Raw genomic sequence first — 25303 nt, 5'->3', positions numbered from 1 at the left:
ACAAAGTAAGACCAGGTTTATTTTGCTGTGCTACAGGTTAGCTTTTTGCTCCAAGTGGTAAATGCTTAAACAGAAATGCAAGAAATATAAGCTATACTTGTTTGTTTAGATTTCTCCAGGGAAAAAAAAAATAAAAAAAAAAACGAACAAAATAAACCAGTCCCACTATTGCTGAAATACTTCATTCTCCTGTTGGCAATTTATTAAATCTTTCTCCTGGTAAGGCAGAAGATTCAAATTAGAGCCAAATAAAACCATCTGGAGTCAAGATAAATGCTCCTGGAGACTTTAATGAGAAGCAAAGATTCAGAATATTCATTGCCAGTGTAGATTGTAGATTGAAGCTGAAGCTGAAATGAGGCTGATGATGAAAGTAAGGAGAGGACTGCATGATAACATAACCTCCCACACCTATATAATGGGAAGTTCCCCGTATCAGGTAGAACTAGTGGATGTGCAGAGTAATGCCTTTCTTCTCCCTCTGCCCTCTATGTCAAATTGTGCTGGGTCTCTTCACCAGCCAGCCAGCTGCACTACTCCTGGAACAATTCCACAGATGCCTTGCCATGCATTTCCAGGAAGACATTAACTTTATACACCTTGGTTGAAATTCTTAGATGGTACCACAAAATGCAGAGCGAAGAAAAAAAGATGCCATATACTCTTGTGAAAAGCATTACACAAAAATGTCTGTCCATCTGACCCAATAGGATTTCCCAACAATGATAATAAGGTTGGCTACTGCATAGAAGTCTTCTGAGAAAACTGGCATCAGTAGCCTATACAGGATGACTAGGAAATGCTTACCATTTCTTGCAATACAATGCATGTAAGAGTTACTCATCTGAATGAAAGACAGCCATCCTCGGCTCTCCTTTTGGTCAGTGGGAGCTCTTACAGACCACTCCATTTCACCTGTCCTAAACACTTACATTAGGATAAGCGGTATAGACCTTGGGGAGTGTTACTTTTCTTCCATTAACTGTATAAAAGAGAATTTATGGTGATTGTCTTAGACAAGTGTGTTTTAACTTTTTCAAATTCAATCTGACAGATGTGAAGCATTGCATATAAAAAATATTGCAAAGTCAGTATCCTGATCCTTTCAAGTAACATTTGGGAAAATTCTGAAAACTTTCAAATTTTATCTTCCATAGTCAACTTTGAAGTAATTTTTCTTTCTCATCACATCAAGGCAAATCCTGGGAGCGGACATGTCTCACTTTTTACTTTTTTTCCCTACCTCACTGGAGGCAGAAAGTGGAAAAGTGGAGGGGAGAAAATGTGACTTTGAGAGGTTAGTTTTTCAATGTTTCTCTCCTTTTTCTTTTTTTCTTCTTTTTTTATTTGTGACAGAGCTGCAGGATTACACTTGAGCTTAGTTATAGGATTTACAAGCCTGTTGGTGAAGCTCTTGGAGCTTTCGTGCTATGTAAGCCAAAAAGAAAATGAGTAAGGAGCAAACAAGAATCTCCAGCTAATGCAGGAGAGTTCTGCAGAAACCTGCACAGCTTCCAGATCCTCAGCCTAGAACTGGAACAAACATGAGACATTATACAGCAAGCAGTTCTCACTCCATTTTTGTTTGTGTCTTGGAACAAAAAGGAACAAAAGGAGAGTAATAAAAAAAACCCATGAACTTGAGTTTGATGCAATACAGACTGACCTTAACCAAAAATTACAGAAATTATAAATATCCCATTGCATTACTGGTAATGGTATATTTAAATAATATCACAATATGATAATTTTCTAATAATTTGGAAATTAATTTTACTGTGTATCTTAAATTGTAAAAATTAAAAATTAACTCCTGAATTAATTGGATTTTATTGACTTAATGACATGAAAATCTTTCGATCTTTACTCAAGGGATGAAGGAACAGATTTGGTTTGTTTAAAACAGTATAAACATAAAATATCATGGATCTTCTAACTGTCACTTTGCTTTGTTTGTATAATTGCCTTGTTCTCACTTTACTGTTGAAAAAGAATTGTAAGCAATGGTGAAAACACAACAGTATGCATAGTATGATAACAAAAGAAAGTAAAACAGTACAGCATCGCTACATTTGGCTTGTGGTTTCGATTTTAAGTGCAGAAAATGTTATCAGCAGATTGAAAAGGGTTAACCAGCATTTTAAAAACATTAACGGTCAGAAGAACCGAAGGCAGAGCTGTATTTTCAACACAAGTATTTAATGCAGTTTTATTCCTCACAGTTTCTGGGTGAATAGCCATTGTGATCTATTACTTTTTCATTACTGGATGAATCCCCGAGACTTTCTGTGTTTATCAATGCAACACAGCCAACTTGCAAATCTGTATTCCTAAAACTGTGCTCCACACTGCATGATGCAGAATATGTTAGTCTAATCAAAGAAGAAAAGGCAAGCAGAAGAGGACCCCAGTCTTTAACAAAGCAAGGCACATTAAAAAGAATGAAACCAGCTGCATTAGTCATGCAATTACACTTCAGTAATGACTAGAAGTTTTGCTGGGTCAGACCTAACAGCTATAGTATCATACATATACCGCTGAGATTAGGTACCCAAACACTTCTTTCTGTCAACTGAAACACCAAAATGGGTAGCTTGTCAGTTTTTGTTTTGGCATTTTGCTGTCTTATATCTTCTTTTTACAAGATGGCAAACTGTGATAATGGATAAGGGGAGGTTGTCTTGTTGGCTTTGATTTCTTTTTTTTGTCCCCTTTAAACTTGCCTTTTTTAACTGCAATACTGCAGGAAGCAGTATTTTAATGCTTGGCACTCTGTCAAAAAGGTAAATGTCGTTTTCCTGAGAAATGCCTAAACCCTATAGGCTCTAGCTGTGTACACAGGCAAGACATTTCTTTTCAAGAGCCCTTAAGTACGAGGAAGATCATCAGGTATGAGAAAATTCAATTGGAAAAGTACCGATGTTACAGAAATATTTTTTCCATGTTGTAACATGAATTTGAAGATTCTTTACCTAAGTATTGAGTTACGCGTGAGTACGCTGTGAGACAGCTGCCCTCGAGGCATAGTACAGCTGAAAGTACAGAGGAGTGAACTCCCCAGAGGAGTCATGATTTACTGCTGACCGCACCTACAGCATTTATAAAATGTCAGTACAGCACATCTTAGTGTGGGAGAGAAAAATACAGCCAAGCAATGTTTCCTTTAAGAGCTCTTCTTTTCCAGGCTTTATGTCTGCTCTATGTTTCTACTGAGCTTGGATGCTTTTTTTTTTTTTTTCCAAATCAAAATTATCATGCTAATGACATCTGCAAACCGGCTGCTGTGTACATCTCCTCCAGAGGAACTTTGTGGAAGAATTCCAAGTTCTTCTTTCTTTATATATACATATATACATATATGAAAGAAGTTATGGTGTTTGTGGATAAGACAGAGTTGGAACTGCTTGCATCTAGATGCCTTTTATTGTCCACAGGGAAAACCTGAGTGGATATCTGGGCCTCACTACTCCATTTGACTCCTCTGTCTTAGACACTAGCATTGATATTGCTCTCAGGAGGGAATGTGGTCTTGGTATGAGATCCCACTAATGTCAAAAGGGGACATCACTTAAAGACGACACAGACAAAAAGTTCTACTAGAGCTAGCTGTGGCATGGTCTGTTTTGTGGGAGGAATTACAGACTGCCAAGGCATCAGGTGGAAGAACTATGTCATGTCAAATAACCTTTTAAACGATTTCTAGAGGGTAGCAGCTTCTTACTATTAACAGCTCAAAAGATGAAATGATGATCTAGAGGTGAAAGGAATCAATACTTTCTGCTGTATTTCTCATAAAAAGAACACTTGATCTTCAACAGACACCTCCAAAGTATCGTCTGCAAGTGCCTGCGAGTGCTGGACCTTTTAAAACAGAAAACTTAGCATGAAAACTGTGATAACTCAGGAGCATTTTTACTTACTGAACAAGTCCATTCCTCTGTCAGACACAAGCGTTGTGTTTTAAAGGTATTCAGTGAGGATCTGCACGAACATGTTCACAACAAGCAGAGTCACACCCTGCTGCATGGGGTTTACAGCATGAATCAGAGATGGAAGCACAGTCTGAAAGTTTGGCCTGGATTTTTGCAGAGTGCAGATATCCTACAGTAATTGAAAAAATTATGTGCAAACTTTACTTGGGAACAACACGGGGAGGACATTTCCTGTTTCTGTAATGTTCAGCTTAGCAGGAAACATTGCCTTTGGGATGATGCTCTTCCAATTAGTAAATCCCAAGATGAACTTCGCAACGTCATGACGTTCCTATTAAGCACTCTGTCAAGGGGACAATATCAGTAGGTGACTGACCACCTACAGCAGAGGATGGAGAAATGAGCTGAAAGATAAAACATTAAACAGAAAAAAGGCAAAGACAAAATCCTATTTTAGCCACTCTAGAGTTAGCCTGTAAGCACTCCGCTTCGATATCTGCTGGGATGCTTCTGATGAAAATTAAGCTTGTGTTATTGCTCAAATGTAGATATTTTGATAAACAGCTTTAAAACAAAATTCTTTATTAATTTGATTAATTGCCTGACATTTATGTGTTTATATCCTGGGTTTATCTATTTGTTGAACAGCTGTTCATAAATGACTCTGCAGATGAAATCCTGAATTCAGTCCTTGACTGTCCTCATCCTCTTGGTTTGAAGAGAAGGAAATCAAATACCCCTGATAAACCTGGCCAGGATAAACCTGCAAAGGGAAATAAATATACCAATAAACACCTTTGCAGATGACAAAATCAAAACAGACAGAGGTGACATGACTTGCCCAAGGGAGATAAAAAGGCAAAAGCAGAAAGGGGAATGGCTGCCAGTCTCCTGGTTTGGGTGAGCGTGTCTGATTCACAGCCACGTGTACGGCTTGGAACAGAACCGCAGAGGACGACTCCTTTAACTTGCACCTTGAGGACAAATTGTGAATTTCTGTAAGGACACACAAAGGCAAATAACCCCTGTCAGTGATGCAGGCTGGGGCCTGGCTGCCTGCGGAGCAGCTCTGCTGGAGAGGCCTGGGAAGTCCTGGTGGGCAGTGAGATGAGCCTGATCCAACAGCGAGCCCTGATAGCAGGGATGGACAACAACCTCTGGGATCGTGCTAAGAGAAGCATGGCCAGTGTACGAAGGGGAAGGTTCATTCCCCTCAATTCAGCGCGCTTCTCAGATGACACCTACAACATGGCATCCAGTATTATCCCCCCCCCCCCCCACCTCCCCCATTAAAAGATGAACACTGACCAACTGGAATGATTTCAGGAGAGGCCACCAAGATGGTCAGGGCTGGAGCACCTGCCCTGTGAGGGCAAGCTGAAGGAGCTCGGCTTGCTCAGCCTGAAGAAGACACAGCTCTTAGAGGAATGTAACAGTAGCCCCAGTGCCTATGGGGAATTTATTGAGGAGATGTAGCCAGGCTCTTCAGAGTCAGGAAGCTGAGAGAGCAAACTGAAAGCTGAAATGGGAGGTTCGGAATGGATATAAAGAGAAACTTTATCACCATAAGGACACCTGGCAGTAGAGCAGGTGGCCCAGGAAGAGGTTGTGCAGTCTCCTTTCTGGGAGGTTTTCGGATACATCTGACACCCATTTCAGTCCCTTCACACCTGAATTATCCTGTGATCCTATGACACTGACTGTGACTATTTATACCTTATGTGAAAGTTTTGTACTGGCAAAACCACTAGAAGTCAGCTCACTCATAGCACGCAACATCCATGTTTTGTACAGTATTCCTGAGTGAGTTTTCACAACTTCAGACCAATTGAAAATATAAGGTAAAAATATGAATTAATATCTGTAAATATTGGTCAAGAAAATGAATGTTTTTGAATAGTTAGTATGAGAAAAATACATAATTAACATTACCCTAATCTTCCTAATAAACAATAACTTAAATCATTCCATTAGTGACATTTTAGCGGTACCCTTCACATGTCACTCCATACAGCTCTTGGGTCTCTGCTTTAGAAAAACAACACTTTTTGTTGACACCACAGTAAAAAACAAGCTTACTGACTGTGTCAGCAGAGTAACAGCCAGTTACAAAACACACTAGGGATTGCTCCACATAATTATGGGTGCAGTATTGGTAATACACATTTCTATAAATGCTCAACTACGTTGGCACTGTTTGTAAGGAGACACCATTTCTAACAATTTTGTTGTCGTCATTTTTTTTCAATTGAAGCAACACGTACAACACGTAAAAGGGGATGGCAAAATCCTCATGGACACACTGAACTGCTGCTTCAAGGATAACATGGACAGACAGGTAGACATGGTGCTTATGGACATGTTTTAGCGGTGTTTTTGGCAGTGTTAGATGGATGGTTGGACTCAATGATCTTAAAGGTCCCTTACAACCTAGACAATTCTATGATTCTATGGAATTTTTTTGACAGAAATGAGCTTCATTTTCAGGCGATCCAAAGCTGCTTCTAACTAATACTGAGGCCCATTATCAGAGGTAATCCCTTCAGAAGTCTGCAGCTGGCAGAAAAGGCCTTGAATTTGTGCATTTCTGTTAATATTAATTTCGTATCGCTCAAGTTTCTAGTTCTAAAACCCCAGCATTGCAGCCCTCTTCAAAGACACAGCCCGTGATGTTGTGCATAAGCAACAGCAAACTGCACTGGTTCAAATCTGCTTGACGGGGATTCAGACATGACCGATCCACAAACCCTGTACTTTTTTTTTGTGGCACAATGAAACCCTTTGCTACAAGCCATGATGAAAAATGTGTCTCACTACAATATCTAGAATTTAGCAGGTATCTTCTCACATGTCTGCTCAGCATAACTGCATGACTTTCAACCTAATCAGATGACAGTGTCCTATGCAGTTCTGGTAAGGACTGAAAATAAACTGTTTGTTCCAAACGCATTTATATGTAAGACAAGACACAACAGCTTAAACAAAAAACTGAACATCTTCATGTGACTACCTCCTTCTCTTTCTATTTGCTTTTTGTGGGTGTTCCAGAATGCTATTAATACTGATATAAAGAGGGATTGACTGACAACAGCAGTGACTGAATTACAAGGCTTCTTTTAAGCTAGGGCTTCTGTCTTTTCACTAGTTGCTCATTACTTGTACCAGGCCATTGCATACTGCACTGTTTAAACCTTTATCTCTTCTCCTGAGATGACTCTGGTGCTAAGGTCTATCTGCTTTCGCTGCTGTTCAGTCGTGTAAATCAAGAAAATCAGTGATGAATATATAATTTTGGCTAAGGATAGCTTTAAAACTCACCTGGTTCCAAAACCCTTTAATTAGTTAGAGGGGATTGCAAACTTGGGGAACCTAAAAATGAAAAGGCCAAGTCTTAAAATTGTTATTATTTCAAGTGATTCACCTCAGAATCAACTTGACAGTTGCACAACAACTCATTCTTCTTTTTTCTGTCTCCTTCTCAAAAATTCCAATGCCATTTCAAACTTTGGGAATAAATTTTTAAATTAGTACATTTGCTCCTTTTCCACTTGAAGAAGACAGCAGCTAGAAATACGTCTAAATGTAAAGCCTTTCCTTATGCGGAAACCAGCATAATGACAAATTCATCTAAATGTGAACAAAGCTTTACAATCAAGAGGATTCCCTGAATCTCAAAGGACATGGCAGATTCTCTGTAGTACCTAAAGGCAAATACACTGCCATGTCACCCTGTGCTGAAACTCCTGCAGCTGCTGAGGAAGTGCTGGAAGAAATGCAGTCCATGTTCTCTATAGCCCAGAAAATGCAGATAAACTGTGGCCAGCAGCCACAGTTCATAGAGGCACCCCACAATAACAAGCCTCCATATGGCCCCTGATAGCGATGACTGGCAGAGTGTCATAGACCTGCCATAGCCATAGAGCTGCAGACAGATCTAACTCATGTTCCTGGATCCAGAGGCCCAAATGCTGCATCTGAAAGCTAAAACACCATAGGTTTTCATCTGTTTCCCACCCCAACTGCTGGCAAGCACCGGTTGCTCTAATGTAGAGATTTCTCCTGAGCAGTAAAAAGGAAGAAAAATAACACAGGATCTTTGGAAAAAACTGTGACACTGTGTGTCAAATGCATAAGGATATTTTAATGTTCTACTCCAAGAAAGACCTGCCTCACATCTGATACCTTTATTGGCTCTGGCTGTCAAGTATATGGGCTTGCTTTAAGTTTCTGTCCTTAATGTTGTTTCTATTCCTTGTCACTCCTCTTATCTGTGGCTCCTTCAAACTTAGAGCACCATGTTTACCCAGGGAGTGATGGGGTGCTGATATAAAGATATTTGTGATAATCAAAATCTTTCTGGGTTCCTCTGTAGTGTGATGACCTAGCGCTCTACCTCTGCCTGCCTTCCTGCCACGGCTCTTTAAATGTGCTTTTTTAAACACCTGATGGAGTTTGCTCTGTATCAGAATACGCTTGGAGGGGAACAGTGTAATTTTAACCTGTGGGCAACAAGCTTTATATAGTAGGGAACAGGGTACACATCTGTAGATACCAAAAACCTGTAAGTAAGAACAGCAAGAAAGTTTCATTTTCACTGTTCTTGGGGAGATTTTCATGCCAGCTAAAGATCAGAAGGAGCATTGATAACTTACAGGTTTTTATTTGTATTCACTGAAGTAATCTTGGAAGGCTTGGCAAGGCATCCATGGACATAAGACTGTGCAGAGGGATTCTCATAAGCCACTGAAAACCACTGTAAGCCATTGTCAGCCACTCTAAACCACTGTAAGCCATTATTTTGAGCAGCATACAAAAAGTCTTACGGTGTTGCATTTTTGAATGACTTGAACCAAATTTTGTCCTTGGATGCATTGGGATATAAAGTATTTGTGTCTGTTCATATAAATTTTTGGACAGCTGAGTATCAAGGTGTTTTTTTTATTAAGTATTAATAATAGCTATATGCATATTTCATTAGAGGTCTTCATCAAAGCCATGAGGTGTGTATCAAAGGAAACTCTTTCCTGGTGTCATACACGTCATACAACCTTCACCAGAGACATTGCTAGCATGGGGAATCCCCTTGGGAAATGAGTCTGGAGAGATAAAACAAAGGTGAATGATGAAACAGGGACAAAAAGGAAGAAAAAAAGAATGTCTCCTTTGCTATTTAGATACCTGTTGTGATTTTGTTCAAAGCAGCAGTCTACCAGCGGTTCCTTAGGTTTCAAAAAAGTAGTATTTTTTGCCAAGAGAAAGATAAACACCTCACAGCGAAGCATACTTACACGGGAACTTTCTACAGGCCCTTGAAACATCCCCAACATCTCACTTTGTGTGAACAGTCAGCTTATGCTTCAGGTGACATGTAAAATTTGTACACATAAATCAATCGAAGCCTGCACAAACGTGTCGGTCATGTGAATAGTCTTGTTAGCATCATCTGAGCTTCCTGGGGACTAGGAGTGTCAGAGGATAATGCTTGGACCAGTGAAGTCTAGTAATTGTGTTTGCAATGGAGGTGACAACAGTGACGTTATGCCCACCCGATTTTTATAAGCTTTTCAGAAAGATTCCTTAGCAAGAAACAGTTCAGAGAAATGGCAGGGGACTAATTTGTACTGAGAAGAAAACAAGGTATAGAGAAAGAGTAAAGGATGTAAGAGACTGAAAATACTCAGAGGTTATAAACAGAGAAGATATTTATCAGCATGATGTTCAATCTCCCAAGACACCACATGTCCTAAGCTCTTGCTTCCTATTTCCCTGCTGACAAGCTGGCAGCACTGAGGGCAAAGAGAAGCTGCACCTTAGCCATGTAGTTGTGTCTTTACACAGTTACTGTGTGAAAAAGTCTCTCTCACCTCCTCCACACAGTGCTGTGCTCCAGTTTCAATCTGCATGAGCCACCTGGGAGATATAGGCCTGGTGCGTGAAAGGAAGGCGGCATCAGCCTTATTGTCCACAGATGAGCTGCATCCACATCCAAAAGTAAAATGGAAATGAATTCAACTTTTCCTAGAAAAATGGGGGGAAAATGGTGGAAAAGGAAATTTAGACATTCTGCCAGAAGAATCCAGCAAAAAGTAAATATGGAAAAATATTATGGAGGTGCAGAAAAATTACATTGCTTGGCATGTTTAAAATCAGCCATATTGGTTTAACTGATAAAACTACTTGTGAGGAGCAAAGTGAAAAGATGACCTAGTAATTTCTTTCCACTTGCATATTTTTTTGGCAGTAATCTGTGCTACTTCACACCAGTTTTGGACATCAGCAAAATCTATTGCTCATTCTGAAACTGCAGGTGAGAGCAGAACTGAACAACCTGACCCTCTGATAACCCCTTGGCTAATACGGAGTTATGTGTGTGATTTTACAATTGCTTGTTTTCTGGACAGAAAGCATTTCTTGTTAAATGCTACAACGGCTGCTAAGAGTGGGTTGCTCACATCACGACATCAAAACCAGACATTTGTTGCACATTAAAAAAAAAAAAATTAGTTAATGCTTTTGGTAAATGTCTAGGAAACTCAGCTGTTTCCATACCCTGTATGAACCAGGTCCATATGGGGCTTCAACAGTCAAGTAAAATGTGGCAAAGGGAAAGAAAGCAATAACTTTGTCTGTCCTTATATTCCACTATCTTCAGGTGACTCCTTATCCCTAAGGGTACTGTGCAAGTGACAGATATAATCTGCCCTAATAAAGCTCAGTCTGCTACCAATGGTTGTTTGAAGGGGCAGTGTAGGAGTGTATGAATCAGACAACCTCAGATGAATGGCCAGCAGGAGTCAGAGCTAGCGGACCATTTTTCAGTTTTCATTTTTAGCAGGAGTCTGTTCTTCCAGCAGCAGCCGATGGTTGGTGGCAAATAAATCTGTTTGTGTCATGCAGATTCTTCCCAATTGTTTTCCTTTCTCTGAAATACAGAGAATTTCATGTTCTTCCTACGTATGCTAAGAAAACACCAGTATTTACATTAAATTCTCTTAAATGAATATAATAATATTGTATATACAGCACAAATGAAACATGAGTTGTCATTAAAGTATTAGAGCCCGCCCGAAGTTTTGTGGCATCCTACATTATAGCACATGACAAGTTGAAACATTTTTTCCTTATGCTTGGTTTCTTCTGCATTTGCATTCCTACCTCAAATACATGAATTGCCTGGGGCTTTCCTCAGATGATGAGGACTCTTCAGCCATTTTAAGGATTTCTGTGGTCTCAGGAGGCTTCCTACTGGAGGCTAGAAGTGAGAAAGCAGATATGAATTCCACATTCAAACCTGGTGATTTAGAGGCGGCTAACCTACGGTGCAATTTCCTCCCATTTGAGTGAGAGAAGTCGGGTAGAATATGCAAAACCAGCATGTGGTTACCGACTGAAAAGGACCCCTTTGTAGTCTAAAAGGATATATTGGTTTCGTGCCACTGCAGTCTTTCCCAGAAAAGGACACATCATCTGTCAAAGAGATCATATATTAGAAAGTAGGATAATTCGGTCTTATTTTCACATTGGCACAGGAGATAAGGAAACTTCATTTACCAGCTGAGTCTGATCTCAGAGATACCAGAGCTGTCTGTTCAGGAAAGAAACTTTAAGATCAGATTGAGCTGACAGCAATTATACTCACAATTATGTCACCTACCTGTATAGTATCATTATTTTCCTGTCATTCTTCCTTCTCTTTGTTTCTGTTCACTACAGCTGAGCAGAAATTTAAAAAATGTTGATGTTAAAAAATTATACAAAACTTGGGAAAACATTTTTGCTGGGATTTTCTTTCAAGAACTTTCTTCTGCTGAAAGATTAAAGCTCCAAGTTGGAGGGGAGCGAGAGATAAAAATATCCAGATTTCAGCTGCTAGGTTCTGAAAATATTTTCATATTCTGAGTAAAACACTGAAATATTGACATTGTTGCTGACAATATTGCTTTTTTGAAAAAAAAATATGTTCAAAATTCAACTGAAATCTTTCAAGTAGGTCTACAGTAAATGTCAGATTTTATTTTCTTTTGGGGGGGATAAGAAAGGATCATTATTGATCACAACTTGCAATATCTTAATGCATAAATCATTTTGTATGTTCTGCTATATAACTAAAGATTTAGACTTCTGGAGGAGTTCTGTCACTTCCTATTTATCCTCTATTTTTAAATTGAGATGGATATAAAGCATCTAAATTAAGACACTAAGGCATACATGTTTAGAAAAATGGTCCTAGCTTTCAGAACTATTAGTTGAAAATTAGTTGAAGTTCTGACTAATATTCAACTCGATAGGCATAACCTATCTGAAGTGTTGCTAAAATATGCCAAGTCCTTTACTTGTCAAGCATATTAAGAACAATTTAAAAAGTCAAAAGTAACTCTGAATGTTCACTTATTATTACACTTTGAAGATGATTATAGCCCAGAGGCTGCCAAGTCATCATGAAGAAAAGGTGATAGTTTTCCAACCGTTTGGTTTGTGTCACTCTTGCCATACAAGGTGCACATACAAGATTATCACAAAAGTCTGGATAAACTGCCTCTGATTACCTCCCACATGTGAGATTGATACACCCTGCTCATGATGTGCACACTCTTTTTTTTCTCTATGAACGATGCCATTAGGAGATGACTTCAGGAAGAAAGAAGCAAGCTCATAATTATTTTTAACAGAAATACAGTATTTTTTCAGACATTAAAAAGAGCTGTCTACCTCAGCAGCTAACATTGGAGTAGTTTCTTGAGTAATGGTTGGTTTTAAAAATAATCACCTGAGTTCAGATTATATGATGTTATGAAACAGAACATACAAGTACCAGATCAAAAAAAAAAAATGTGCAAGATCAATTTACACTTTATTGTAGTTTTTCCAAAGTATTTGTAGGGAATTGTTTACACCAAAGAACCTACAGCCTTAAAGTCGCATACCATAACGTAGGATTAAAGACCAAAATAAGCAGGGATGTGAGATTATTACTGTGGATTATAAAGAAGAGAGTTAGCTTGGAGATACATGTTTGGGGGAAGACCGCAGAGTGAGTGAGAAGAGGGTCTGACAGATGAAAACAGAAAAGGTATCCTAGCAGGATAGAAGGAAGGAAGCAAAGCAGCTAAAAGGAGCAGGAAAATTAAAGGATTGGGAAGAACAAAAGAACAAGAGAAGGAAGATAAAAGCAGGGGTGAGGTGATGAGATATGCAAAATTCTACACAGACACTTATAAAATTAAAAACAGACCCTGGTGTGTACAAAACTTACCCACACCTTCTTTTCACTCACAGATCACTTTATGTTACCTGATAGTCCCATAGATATGCACTCTATTTCACAAATAAAAAGGCATTTAAAATCCACGTCCAATTAACTTCCAGTCTAAATCAGATACAACTCGCAGCTGAGCAGCAATTTATATACACGTTGAACTTATTACCATGAGACATCGCATTGATTGTTAGTAGGGCTATACACCATCCTGAATCCTCATATGTAAACAGGTACAGGTTGAGACCTCCATGTGTATGCTTCCCACTCTACTTCCAGTCTAGTGCTATGCCTATAACTAAGAAGTTAGCTACCATCAAAAACCATAAAAGGGCACTGACAGTACTGAGTGTGACACAGCACAGGAAAGCGTCATCAGGTGGGGAAAGAAGTGCGGTGAGAGTCAGTGAGCAGCGTTTAGGAGGCACTGCTTTCGTGTATACTCCAGGCTGTGGACATTAATGTTTGGGTGAAGGTTTTCTTTTTTGTTTCATTTGGTTTGGTGGTCAAACCCATCTTGCACTGGGGCCCAACTGGCTGCAGGATACCATTTGGAAAGAAATTATAGCAGTGGGCTTTAAGATCGTACTTGAGATGTAACATAACAAATGGTTTCAGAGCTGGAGTGCGGAGAAAGTCAACTACTAGAAGAAGATGCCTCGAGCAAGAACCCATCATTTTGGCTGTGTGGATGTGCAGTAAAACCTGAGAAGGGATTTGAAAGCTTATATAAATGAGTATGTGAATGTTAACCCAGACACACATTCATGTGAGTGTACACAGTCTTCTAAGCAGAGAGACAAACATACAAGTAGATGTAATAATTTAAAGAGGGAGTGATAGCCATAACCATGCACCTACCCATTTTAATCCTAGAAAAATTTCATCAGATGCTTACAGCTCTGAGACCCCCATTTTTACTGTTAGTTCATGTGGTGTTTGCAGCAGGGTGATCTTCCACTGAAAAAGTTTATCTTGATCTACAGTATCCATGCAGTCTAATACAGGATGTGACTGTAGGAAGAGGCAGCATCAGTCCCAAAAGATTCCTGTTTCATTTGGAATATCTATTTTCTGGCTCCCAGAATAAGGGAAATAAAGTATGTTCAGCTTTTCAAGGCCACTCATTTTTCATGGATCTAATCGATACATACCATGTTTAATTAATCTAATAAACCCACAGTTCACCTGGGTTTGCACTTCTCTCCTAGCCCTACAAATACAGCAGTATCCTCAAAGTCACTGGCCTGCTGACTCACTGATCAAATAAAATTGTCCTGCTGGATGAGTCTGACCCTTCAACCACCAGTGGATGAGCTCTGTAGCTGATGGGGAAGAGAAGAACGCTTACTGTGAAGAGCAGGACGCAGGGGTGGTGTCTCCTGCTCTCAGTTCAGCTACTCCTGCCTGTTGGCTGAAGCCCTGAACGTTTGCTCAACGTTTGCTGGCGCCCTGAATGTTTGCTGAACATTTGCTGAAGCCTTTGCCACAGCCTGGTTAGGGTGGCTGGCTGCACTGCTTGCCTGTGCTGTGGGGAAGGGGGAGAGGAGGAAAAGCAGTGCTGGGAAAAGGGTCACATCAGGAATGCCTTGCAGGAAAGTGCTCCTGAGGGCTGGGGTCCTCCTCTGCACAGAGCAGGTGAGGGTAGATGATTAGTCCTTTCCAGCCTTACTGACCTTTGCTTCCTCTCCAGACTTTTTGCCACCAGAGTCAATCTGGTGTATGCCTTTCACATACTGAACACAAGCACGTTAAAGGTGTCAGTGTTACGTACTGTTGCTACGTCTTCCCCAGCTTCAGGGCTTTTCAAGCAATTACAGGGAGGTGCCTATCACATTGATTACAGGCAATGTTGAGTTCCCCACTTCCCTTCATTATGTGTGTCAGGTTACCCCAACACCAATGGCAAAGGAGATAACATCGCACGCTTGTTCTCTCTCCTATCACCACATCCCAGATTTTTACAAGCAGTTCGGCATGCTTAGAAGTGACGGTGGGTAAGTTCTGTTTAACAAGCCTAAGTAAGAGCCGCAGCAGTAGACATTAGGAGGGATGACTATGGGAGCAAAAAGGCCCTTATTTTAATCTGTATCAGATACTGGCTCCCATGGACAGCCACACTGCTTAGCTGGAAGTTTTGAATACATCCAGAATATCTATTTGGAGAACAAGAAGAAATATATGGCAGATAACCTTATCTCCAAGCAAGTAAGAGATGCAAACGCATGAGATGTTCCAGAAATAGCAAAATTTGTCTAATGACTGACCACAGTGAAGAGCCTGGTACTAGAAGGTGGCAAGAGAGTGCTTCTATCATAACATCCCTAAAAATTTCCTTATTATAAGTTGAAAAGTGAGTCTGGACAATTTAAGATTCAGGCAGCTGCTCCTCTTTGAGGAAACAATTTCTTGAAGGCTTTGTGGTATCTTTTTAGTGGTAGTGGTTACACCACTAAAAATGACAAACACATCTGAAAACCATTGGCACTGCAGCCTGCACTGTCATCCTGCATGTCCAACAGGTTTCATGTAAATGCTCGAGGAGGGAAGCTTATAGGTCTCTTTAAGTAGTGTTTTGTCTGTCTATTACCCATTGCTTCTCTGTGCTCTGTCAGAAGATTTGGCTAATATTGCATCATCTTGCTCAAGTAGTATCATGTTGCTGAGTTAGTATCTGGATTAGCATGTGGATTAAAAGCTGCAGAAAGGTCTAATAAAAAAAATGACATTGTCCATAGTTAAACAATGGTCACGTTTATATGCTGTTAAAACATTCTGGTTTATGTGCCAACATCACAAAATCCATTATTTCAGTAGAGGTCACTGACTGTTGGGATTCAGTCATTTTTAGTTTCTGTGTATCTTTGAATCAAAAGTTCAATAAGATTTATTGGTATGACAGAGTCTAGATCTAGTTTGGGTTGGTTTTTTTTTTTGAACTACCGTACAGTTCTGCAATTCTCAAGTTTACTTCCAGTTGAACTTTGCTGAAGAAAGCATCTTTTTATGGCCTTTACTTTTTAAGGACAGTTATAGGTATATTAAGCAGGCCTGTACCATACAATCGGCAGGGGAGAAATTGTATATACAGAGGATTTAAAATAAAAGAGAACTTGACAGATAACATACATTCACTTGGTATACACAATTTCTATCTAACCTGGGTTCTGTTTTAACAACATATGAGAATCTCACGTCTCCTTTTCCTTCAAACACAGAGCAATTGTTATAAATGTAGATATTTGGCAACTTACTTTGAATACTTTGAAAAAAATAGATGACATTATATCTAAGGCAACAGATGATAATTTCAACACTGTAATTTTCAGCTTAAATCTATTATCAGTGTATTTAACTTTCCTCCAAAATTTTTGTACATTTTAAGACAAAGCAGAATTCCCTGTTTCTGGAGGCAGTAAGGTCTTCAAAGCATCAATGAAGGCATTTTAAATCTTTATTACTGTTTATATTTGATTATACAGCTGCTTTAAAATACTCTAATGTGTCCATTTGTTTTAAGTCATTTTATTTTCCTGAGCACAATAACTTATACATTGTCTCACGAAAAGTGTAATATGTCCTGGAAGCCCTTGCTAACAACTATGAAATTGTTAGTGTTTGTTAGTGTCCAATTGGTTACTGGACATTTTTAACTGAAATGATCTGCTCACCAGAAGGTAATGTGTAAAGCTTATCTGAATTTCTTCAGTTTTCAGTGTTAAATGGCCATGACCCAAAACATTTCCTTTCTCTCTAATAATTTTTTATTACTAGTGACTGACTTTTCTCTCTACCATTGCCAATCTCTATTTTGTACAAACCCCCGAGAGAGTCTCTTACCAGTGTTATCCACATGTTAAATAGGTGACAACACAATTTTTCTCTCTAGGAATATTTCTTTATTTTGTGTGATGTTATCTGAGTTAAAGCTCCTGTTGTTTGTATTTGAATTGTTACCCCGTTGTCTCCCTAACGTTAGCGGCTATAGGAGAGAATTTTAGGTTAGGGATATATTTTCTCTGATGGTTTTGCCATGACTGTAGACATTGCTGACATACCTGAGCGAGGCTGCAAAATCCACCAGGAAAGCCAAATAAATAGTTTAGAAGTCAACCAACACACTCCGCTTCATGCTGCTACACTACACTGCTGCCACCTGAGCGCCAATACCCATCTAATCCATTTAAAACTAGCTTAGATACGTCTTCTGAGCCTCCAGCCAGCCTTCAGTGCAGTTCAGGTCTACCTTTAGAGGAAGTAAAAATGATTCAGGAACTAACATGCCCATGAGCTTGGTGAAGTAACCAGTGCTGTTCCCAGTGCAACAGCGATGGGAACTCCTGAGACTGCAGCCTCATAAACAGCAGTTAAGCTTCACGGAAAAATAAGATGCAGAGGAGGCATTAGGGCAGTTCATAGGTGCCAGACTGAAATTGCAAATGTCTACTTACTGGAAAACAAAACAAAACAATAATTTATATTATATGATTCCCTAACTGCAATGGGACTGATCTGACATTGCTGCCCAGACTCGTAGCTCTCAATAGACCTCAGCTAGTATTGCAAGTCAATTATTTCATTAGTTTGATCGGTGGATTAAATTACACAATTTTGAATAATCATACTCCATTTACATAGTCAGACTTTTGCCATCACGGTTTATAGGAAGCTTATTACACGCAACCATGTATCCCTATGAGTTTGACAAGCACAGACCCTCATCCTTGACCTTTATTATTAAAAATTATGGGTGTGTGCTGAATTAAATTATTTGTCTAAAAAATATTTAATAGAGATTTCTCTTCTAGCTTATTTCATGCTACTGAAAGCACAAAACTTAGAAAGCATGAATGATCATTTCAGAGCCCAAGGAAGATAGTAGCTAGCTGTTTTCTGATTTCAGAGAAAAGCTATGCCAACAGTTGTCTGTGCTGATTTTACATAATTCTCTCAAACAGCAGCATAAACTGGGAAACACTCTGTCTGCCAGAAGTATTCTTTCCCTGCGCTTTACTTCATAAAAAATTAGATTGCAGAATAAACGTATTTCTTAACAGATTAGCAACACCTAAGCACTATTTCAGCCTAATACAAGTAATAAAAGCCATGCATGCCAATCTAAAATCGAAACACAACGTCTTTTAGCCTCACGCTGTCATTGGATAGGTCACCTATTGGCCTTTGTAGATGTACAAAATCTCACTCATCTGTTATATTTGAAACAGCATGACTTCTCAGATTGTATCAAAGTGCCAACAAACTGCAATTTTTATCACTTTTATCACCACTTATAAAAATGGTTCTAAACTCCTAAAAACATCTAACAGCCTTTGTACACTTTGCCCTTCAAATACTTTAAGCTTTGGTTAATATCCTTGAGCTTAGACATGCTGCTACTTTGGAGATGTTTCTCCCAGTTTAAATTGAGCTTTGTTTCTTAGTTTGCAACATTGGACAAAAGGAGAATTTAAGCCTACTCAGTATTTACACAAGAGACCACAACCTGGGGAACAAGTGAGGCTGTGATTTCACCATTCTTAATACCAGACATACATTACCACATCCCTGAACAAGACAAACTTGTCCCGGGTCACACAGGGGTACACAATCACACTGCAGAGGATAAATGGGCAGGCAGCCACAAGACATGGTGCACTGATTTGGTCAGATTAGTGTTTTTAATTTCAGCTTGATGCCAGCTACAGGAAGACAGACACTAACATACAGTGAATGGCTAAATTAAATTCCATACAGCATTTGATCTATTTATCAACTACTAGTGTCTCTTCATTATTACACCATCATAGTTGATTAGAACAAAGTTTCACAAATCTCTACTCTTAAGAATAACCCTTATTCCTGTTGACTTCATTTGAAGTTAATAACAATGTTTATCTTGATTGGGCAGATAATATCGACTGTATTTCCTTGTGACCGTGTAAGAACTGAGAAAACAAAAAGGTCCCAGAAATCAATTGATCTCAAAATTTTACATTTTAAAAATAACAACTAATCAGAATTTCAACACTGCAAAATCATCACAAACAGATCTTTGAATAAATGTAAAACACTTCTATGATATTCTAAGTCCCTTTTAATAGCATCCTCATTTCAGCTTTTACTGGTTCTGGTGTGAATCAAAGTATCTGCCTGAAGTGGGATAAAAAGTTTCTCTCCTTTTTATGTGCACTGAGAATTTCAACCATTTTCCAAAACGCCTGAATTCCTGAAGAGTTCATTTGACAATAGGAAAAAGGCTACACAGATAATGGTCAAAGCCTTAGCGACTGAATATAGTACCACCTGTTATCTGCTGACACTTACACACAGCTTTAGAGTTGTTTACTCATTGATGGAGATCATCGGTTGCTACTAATGAATTACGTTACTTCAAGCAGCCAGGCAGAAAGCTGGAATACACAAAGCTAAACAACACAACCTGTTGGCAACACAAAATGCTTTTACAAGCCCGTGGTTGGCAGTTGGAGGGAAAATAAGCTTTCTGCCATCACATTAAGAATGCAATGGCATTGTACATCTATAGAGCTGCATAGGCCTATTTTAATTACACAAACCTGTGACACAGTGTATCTCAGAGACCAGACCCAAGTGCAGGAATTTAAAGTAGCTGACGTAGGGAGGGAATCATTCATGTGGAAACTGAATCCCCATCATTTTACTAAAGCCCTGTCAAAAAGCCTGGATTGCAACAATCGACCTAGATCTCCAGGACTGAGAGCAATCCATGGCACAGGGGTGGCTCTAGTGGCTCTAAATATTTTTTCCAAGTTCTGCCTCGTTTACAAATTACCATTCTTGGGCAAAATTATTAAGAACAAACCAACGCTAAGTTCTAACAACTTGTTATTCCAGAAACAAACTCCAACTTCCAGCATGTCATACCTGTCAACAGCGTGGACACAATTAGTGCTTCTGACCCCGGCAAAGCATCGAGGTACCTCTGATGGCTGTAAGAGATTTGATGGGGAGCAGTCACTAAACACACAAAATTCCTCGGGTATTTTAAACACAATCCAAGAAATAACTCTGTACTATGTAGTATAACACTTCCTTTTATTAATCCTTCCTGCACTGGACACTGAAATAGAGCTGGGACCAAAACTTGACCAAATCCTTAGTACTGGCAGAGAAAAAACCCACCCGCCTATTGTGCAACCACTCAGATATGAGCATTAGTATGCTAATAATATCACTGTTTCTTATCAGTTCTAAGAGTGGGTTTACCTTCACCCTGCATAATAGCAATGATAAAAGCAATCCCATAAGACACTACAGAGCAGTGCACTAAAGGCTGATTGCATATCATCACACAGGCTTAGCCACTCATTATTTAAAAACATACAAAAGGATAGATACCACAGGATACATGTGGAAAAAGTACCACTCCCAGCTTTGTTATGGATCATCCTCCCATCCCTCCTGCACATCTGCAGACGCAGGGAGCTGGGTACAGGAACCAACCTTGCTTGGCCTACATTAGGTCAAACAAACACAGGAGTTAACTTTCAGGCATATTGGAGCTACTCTATTATTAATCCAATTTAGTATGAATCCTAAATTGAGATGTGGAAAGATGTAAAGAAGAGCTTCGTTTAGTCTTTCCTAAACATCATGTAATAGTGACATCTTTTCGCACAAGAAAACTTAGCTGTACTCCAAAAAAGGATGTAGCAATGGATTCGGAGAAAAGCAATCCTTGAAAGCAGGCAACAAAGTCCTTCCTATTGCTTTTCCTGAGTTGGTGTGCTTCAGTGTAGCCCCTGTCCTGGGCAGCACCAACAGCACCATGTAGTCAATGGTATTTCGGAGAAGGAACAAAGAAAAGGAGGATTATTTTATGGAGCAACATAATGCTGTGTTGCAAGGACAGAAAGAATGAGAAATTGTAGGGAAAGTTTATGTCAAAGACAGACATGCTAAATATAAATTTGAAGGAAAATGCATGTAAGTGAAATAAAAATGAGAAAGATACAAAATGCAGGTTCATCCATCTAAAAGAGCTTATATATGTACATAAAATATATGGAATGGTGAGACACAAGAACGGCTACTAGTGCGGGAAAGTATGGAACTCTAAGAAAAAGAAATGTAAGGAAAATAAAGGAAAGCAAAACTGTTAACACCTGAAGATAATAAAGCAATTCATTTTTTTTTTTTTAAACCGCCATAGTAAGAAGACATTGGGCTTTATACAGAACCTTTTTTCTCTTAAGAGGAAATAAATAAGGTCACAACCAAATGAATATACTTTAACTCAAGCCTGCATTCTTCCTTCATTCAGGAGAAAAAAAGTTTTTCCTTGGTGGTGTTTTCAGTTACAAGAATATGTTTTTATTACTTTTCCTTGTAGCAACACCTTTTCTGTGAATTAATTTGGCAAACAGAAGATTGCTTCCAGGCAAATCATAAAAGCTGCAAAGGTATGAGTGTCTTTCATAGCAGTGAGGTGTTCACATCTCAAAATAATTGAGGCTGTTCAGGTGCTAACCTAATTAAGGATGTCTGTCTCAATTTAAGTTTAGACTAGATGCAGGTTGGGACAGTAGTTATCAACAGATCATCTTTCAGATCAGTTACTTTGGTTTCCATTAAAGGCCACAAAAACATTAAAACACAGGCATTGTTCTTAAGCTCCATACTAATTTATTCAGAAAGGATGCTCCTTAGCAGGAATTTCCTGATACACTGCTTCAAGTTAAAGAAAAAAAAAGATTGAGACATCTTGGCTTTTTTCCCCTTTCATTAGCAAATTCCCCATTCCTTAGTGTGACTACACTTTACTACTGTAAACACAGGTGCCAGCAAGTATCTTCCACAAATCCTAGACTTTGGGCATTATTTCCTCAAAGGTTGGTAACTTAGTCATAATAGTTGAAAAAAATAATTTCATTAAAAGCTTTTGTCTATTTTCTTTAGTGATGCAGTTTTAGTCTGGAGTACCTATTGAGCCTATTTTACTTAAGGACTGGTCTACCTGTGATTTTTCTGTCTGTTAGTCCATCTGATATCCTCATCCCCTCTCCACCCCTACATTTAATTCATTGGCCAACTGCACACAAACCTGAAGGTAACGCCTTATTAAATGGCTGTGGATTTCATTAAAATTGGTTTCTGGGGAGGGAAAAGGAACCCAAATTAATACTCTTCCTGAGAAAAAGACTCCTGTGTGCTCCGCTTCCCTGTCTGAGTGGCCAGGCCAGTCAGTCAAAAGCACACGCTGATCTTGCCCTGACAGGGTGCACAGTATGGTAGAAAAATTTGGAACGTGGGGCCTTGAGAAAGGAGCTGAGGTTTTTGTGTAAGAAGGAGCCTTGCATGGGACATATGTAAGGAGCCTTACATAGGACATGTATCCATTAAAAAATAAGAGTTGTAAGAAAATTACCCTAAAGAGTCATTCTTAAGAAAATAAGAGAACTTGGTTTTGATTCATGGAAAATAGAGAATTTTCAAACATTATCTCAGGGTTAGATTGCAGACTGCCTAGGGACCCCCATTATCTACCCTATGCACAGGGTCTGCTCTCACAGCTGATACTTTCAACACCAAAAATAAAGGACTTAATTATGGGACACCATGGTTGAGTCAGTCGTTCAAACACGTGTGTGATTCTGAAGTCTTCCTTAGAGAAGACATCTCTGGGTACAGACATTGCTGACCGGCATCTCGCCTGGAAAGTTGCTTCCAACTTTGTCAAATGTTAACTGGTTGGCTGGAATCTCTTCTCTTAAGATATCTCTCTTGTTGATCATTTTTCACCTTCCCGTCTCTGTTCTTGTACTGTCCAGCAGAGAAAGACGCCTCCCTGTGCTTCACCATGCAGTAGCTCTGAGGAGGCTGCAGCTAAAGGATGAACCCAAAGTCACATGGCCAGCTGGAAGGTCAACCAGAAAGAGTTGTGAGTAGAAGCACACGGGCTTTTTTGGAACAGCAATGGGAAAGAATTGGTGTTAAGAGGCAGAAGGAATGGGCACAAAGGGATGAATGGGAGAAAAGGTAGAGGGGGCATCGTGACCAGACTTGATTGCTCCACATGACTGGGACAAGAAGCCACTGAGCATTAGTGGAAAACTGAGACCAGAACAAAATAAGGCACATTGAGAGAAGATAAACTTGACAGGACTCTGATCACCTGTAATGGTAGAGATGGGCACGAGTTCTGGGACTGATGGAAAACTGGGAGGCATGCTGCTGGGACAAAACAGGAGCAACAGGGTGGCATCAGTCATGATTAGGGAGAGCAGGCACTGATCTTTCTATAGGCAGCCTACAGAGTTAGTTGAGTGAGACAAGTGAGCTGCCTCCAAAACAAGGTAACTATTGCCATAGCATGTGAGCCAATTCATCCATCTGAAAATTGGGACTTGTGACTACAGGTGTGTCACCATGCTGATATAAAGATACCATTTATCTGATAGCACAGGATCTGTCCTTGTATTTCCTAATATGTATAGCATCATGTGGACATTCAGCTCAAGTGGCACTAGCTTAGCACCTCTATAAGGCACTCCATACAAACAAACATCTGCCCAAAGCTATCAGAGCACACTCCCTTCCAAAGCCTAGAGCAGAAATGAAGCATCATTTTCCTCTTCTGGCAAGGCATATTTGTGATACTGTGTGTACCTCATCTCTCAGATGCAGAGCTGTAAATCCATTTGCTAAACATCCATGTCAGTCTCTCCAGGCTGAGACACAGGCACAATACTATTCTTAAAGTCGATGCACTTGAGGTTGATTAAAGCTGTGCTTTGAAGATAAACAGTGTGATAAAATATTCCATGCTTTGAAAATGAAGCATGAGACATCTCAAGTTGAGCATCCAAAATTAGGGGATGCTTTTGACAATCCTGACCTTAATCTCTATGTGTCTCAATTTCCCACTTACAAAATGAGGATAAGAGTGGCACTTAATTTTGTAGGGAACCATAGATTAGCTAATTTTATGAAGCATTCACATGCTATGGTGATAGCACAGCACAATCATCCATCAAGATATTAGATAATTTTACATTTGATGCGGGATTTTTCTGTTGGAAGTTGAGTAAGATCTGACATCAAATATTGAAGGAAAAATAAATATGGAGTAACTACCCCTTTATTGAAAAAGGTAGGATTTCCCAAAGAGGAGAAAAAACAATACCTTTACAATTGTATAATTAAAAGCTGTTTGATAATGTGTATACATAAAAGGGGTGGAATGAAATTTGCACAGGAAGCCTTTATTTTTACATTTCTCACATTTTAAGCTGATTACCTGATTTTGTAATTCTCATCACTGTTTTGATATGGTTTCTCCCTGTAGGCAACTCTATTTTAATTACATAAAGACTTTATTGCTTAAATTAGTTAAACAGTTTAAAAGTGTGAAAGTTCTGGTTTTCATACACAATGTAATTAAAAATATTTTTATTGTCCTTTTTGTCTTTACCATGTGTCTCTGATTCCTTTGTAAGTATTTTTATATTATGATAAAGTAATTTATTGTTTTCATTATTATTACTGAAATCTTATCAGGAAGCTTAGCAGTTGATTAAATTACATAATGCATGAAGTAGGTGGAATCAATTAAAGAATGGAAAAAGAGACTTCTGACATTTTATTAAAATAACACCTTTCATTCAAAAAAGATCCAACTGGTATCAAAAAGTTTTAAATGAGATTTGTTATTTGTTGTTCAATACAATGCTCTTTTGAATGTATGTGCACAACAGTCCAACTTTCTGCCAAAGGGTAAAGTGAGTCTCCAAGAGAAGGAATTTTTGTAGGTCATTCCAAGAACTGTAAAATTATTTTGGATAGAGAATAGTAACCATTGCACGTTTAGCAATTTGCATTTCAGATGCAAAGCACGTCTCTTCAGTCTTAAATTTTCTAGTAAAAACATACCAGTTTTTTGTTTGTTTGCTTTATTTGTTTGCTTGGTTTTCAACACCCCACCCCCAACTCTTCCTGGGAAAAATCCTACAAAACCAAGCAGTATAAAATGTAAATAATTCTCCTTCTGAGGGAAAAGGAACAGAGTGAACTGTACCTGCTTTTTCATATACCATTGGCAAGGCTTAGCCAAAACTTGGTGGGGTGATGGATAAAA

Source organism: Numenius arquata, chromosome 9 (assembly GCF_964106895.1).
Source record: "Numenius arquata chromosome 9, bNumArq3.hap1.1, whole genome shotgun sequence".
In the NCBI taxonomy this organism is placed as follows: domain Eukaryota; kingdom Metazoa; phylum Chordata; class Aves; order Charadriiformes; family Scolopacidae; genus Numenius; species Numenius arquata.
Note: the sequence above shows the minus strand (reverse complement) of the source record.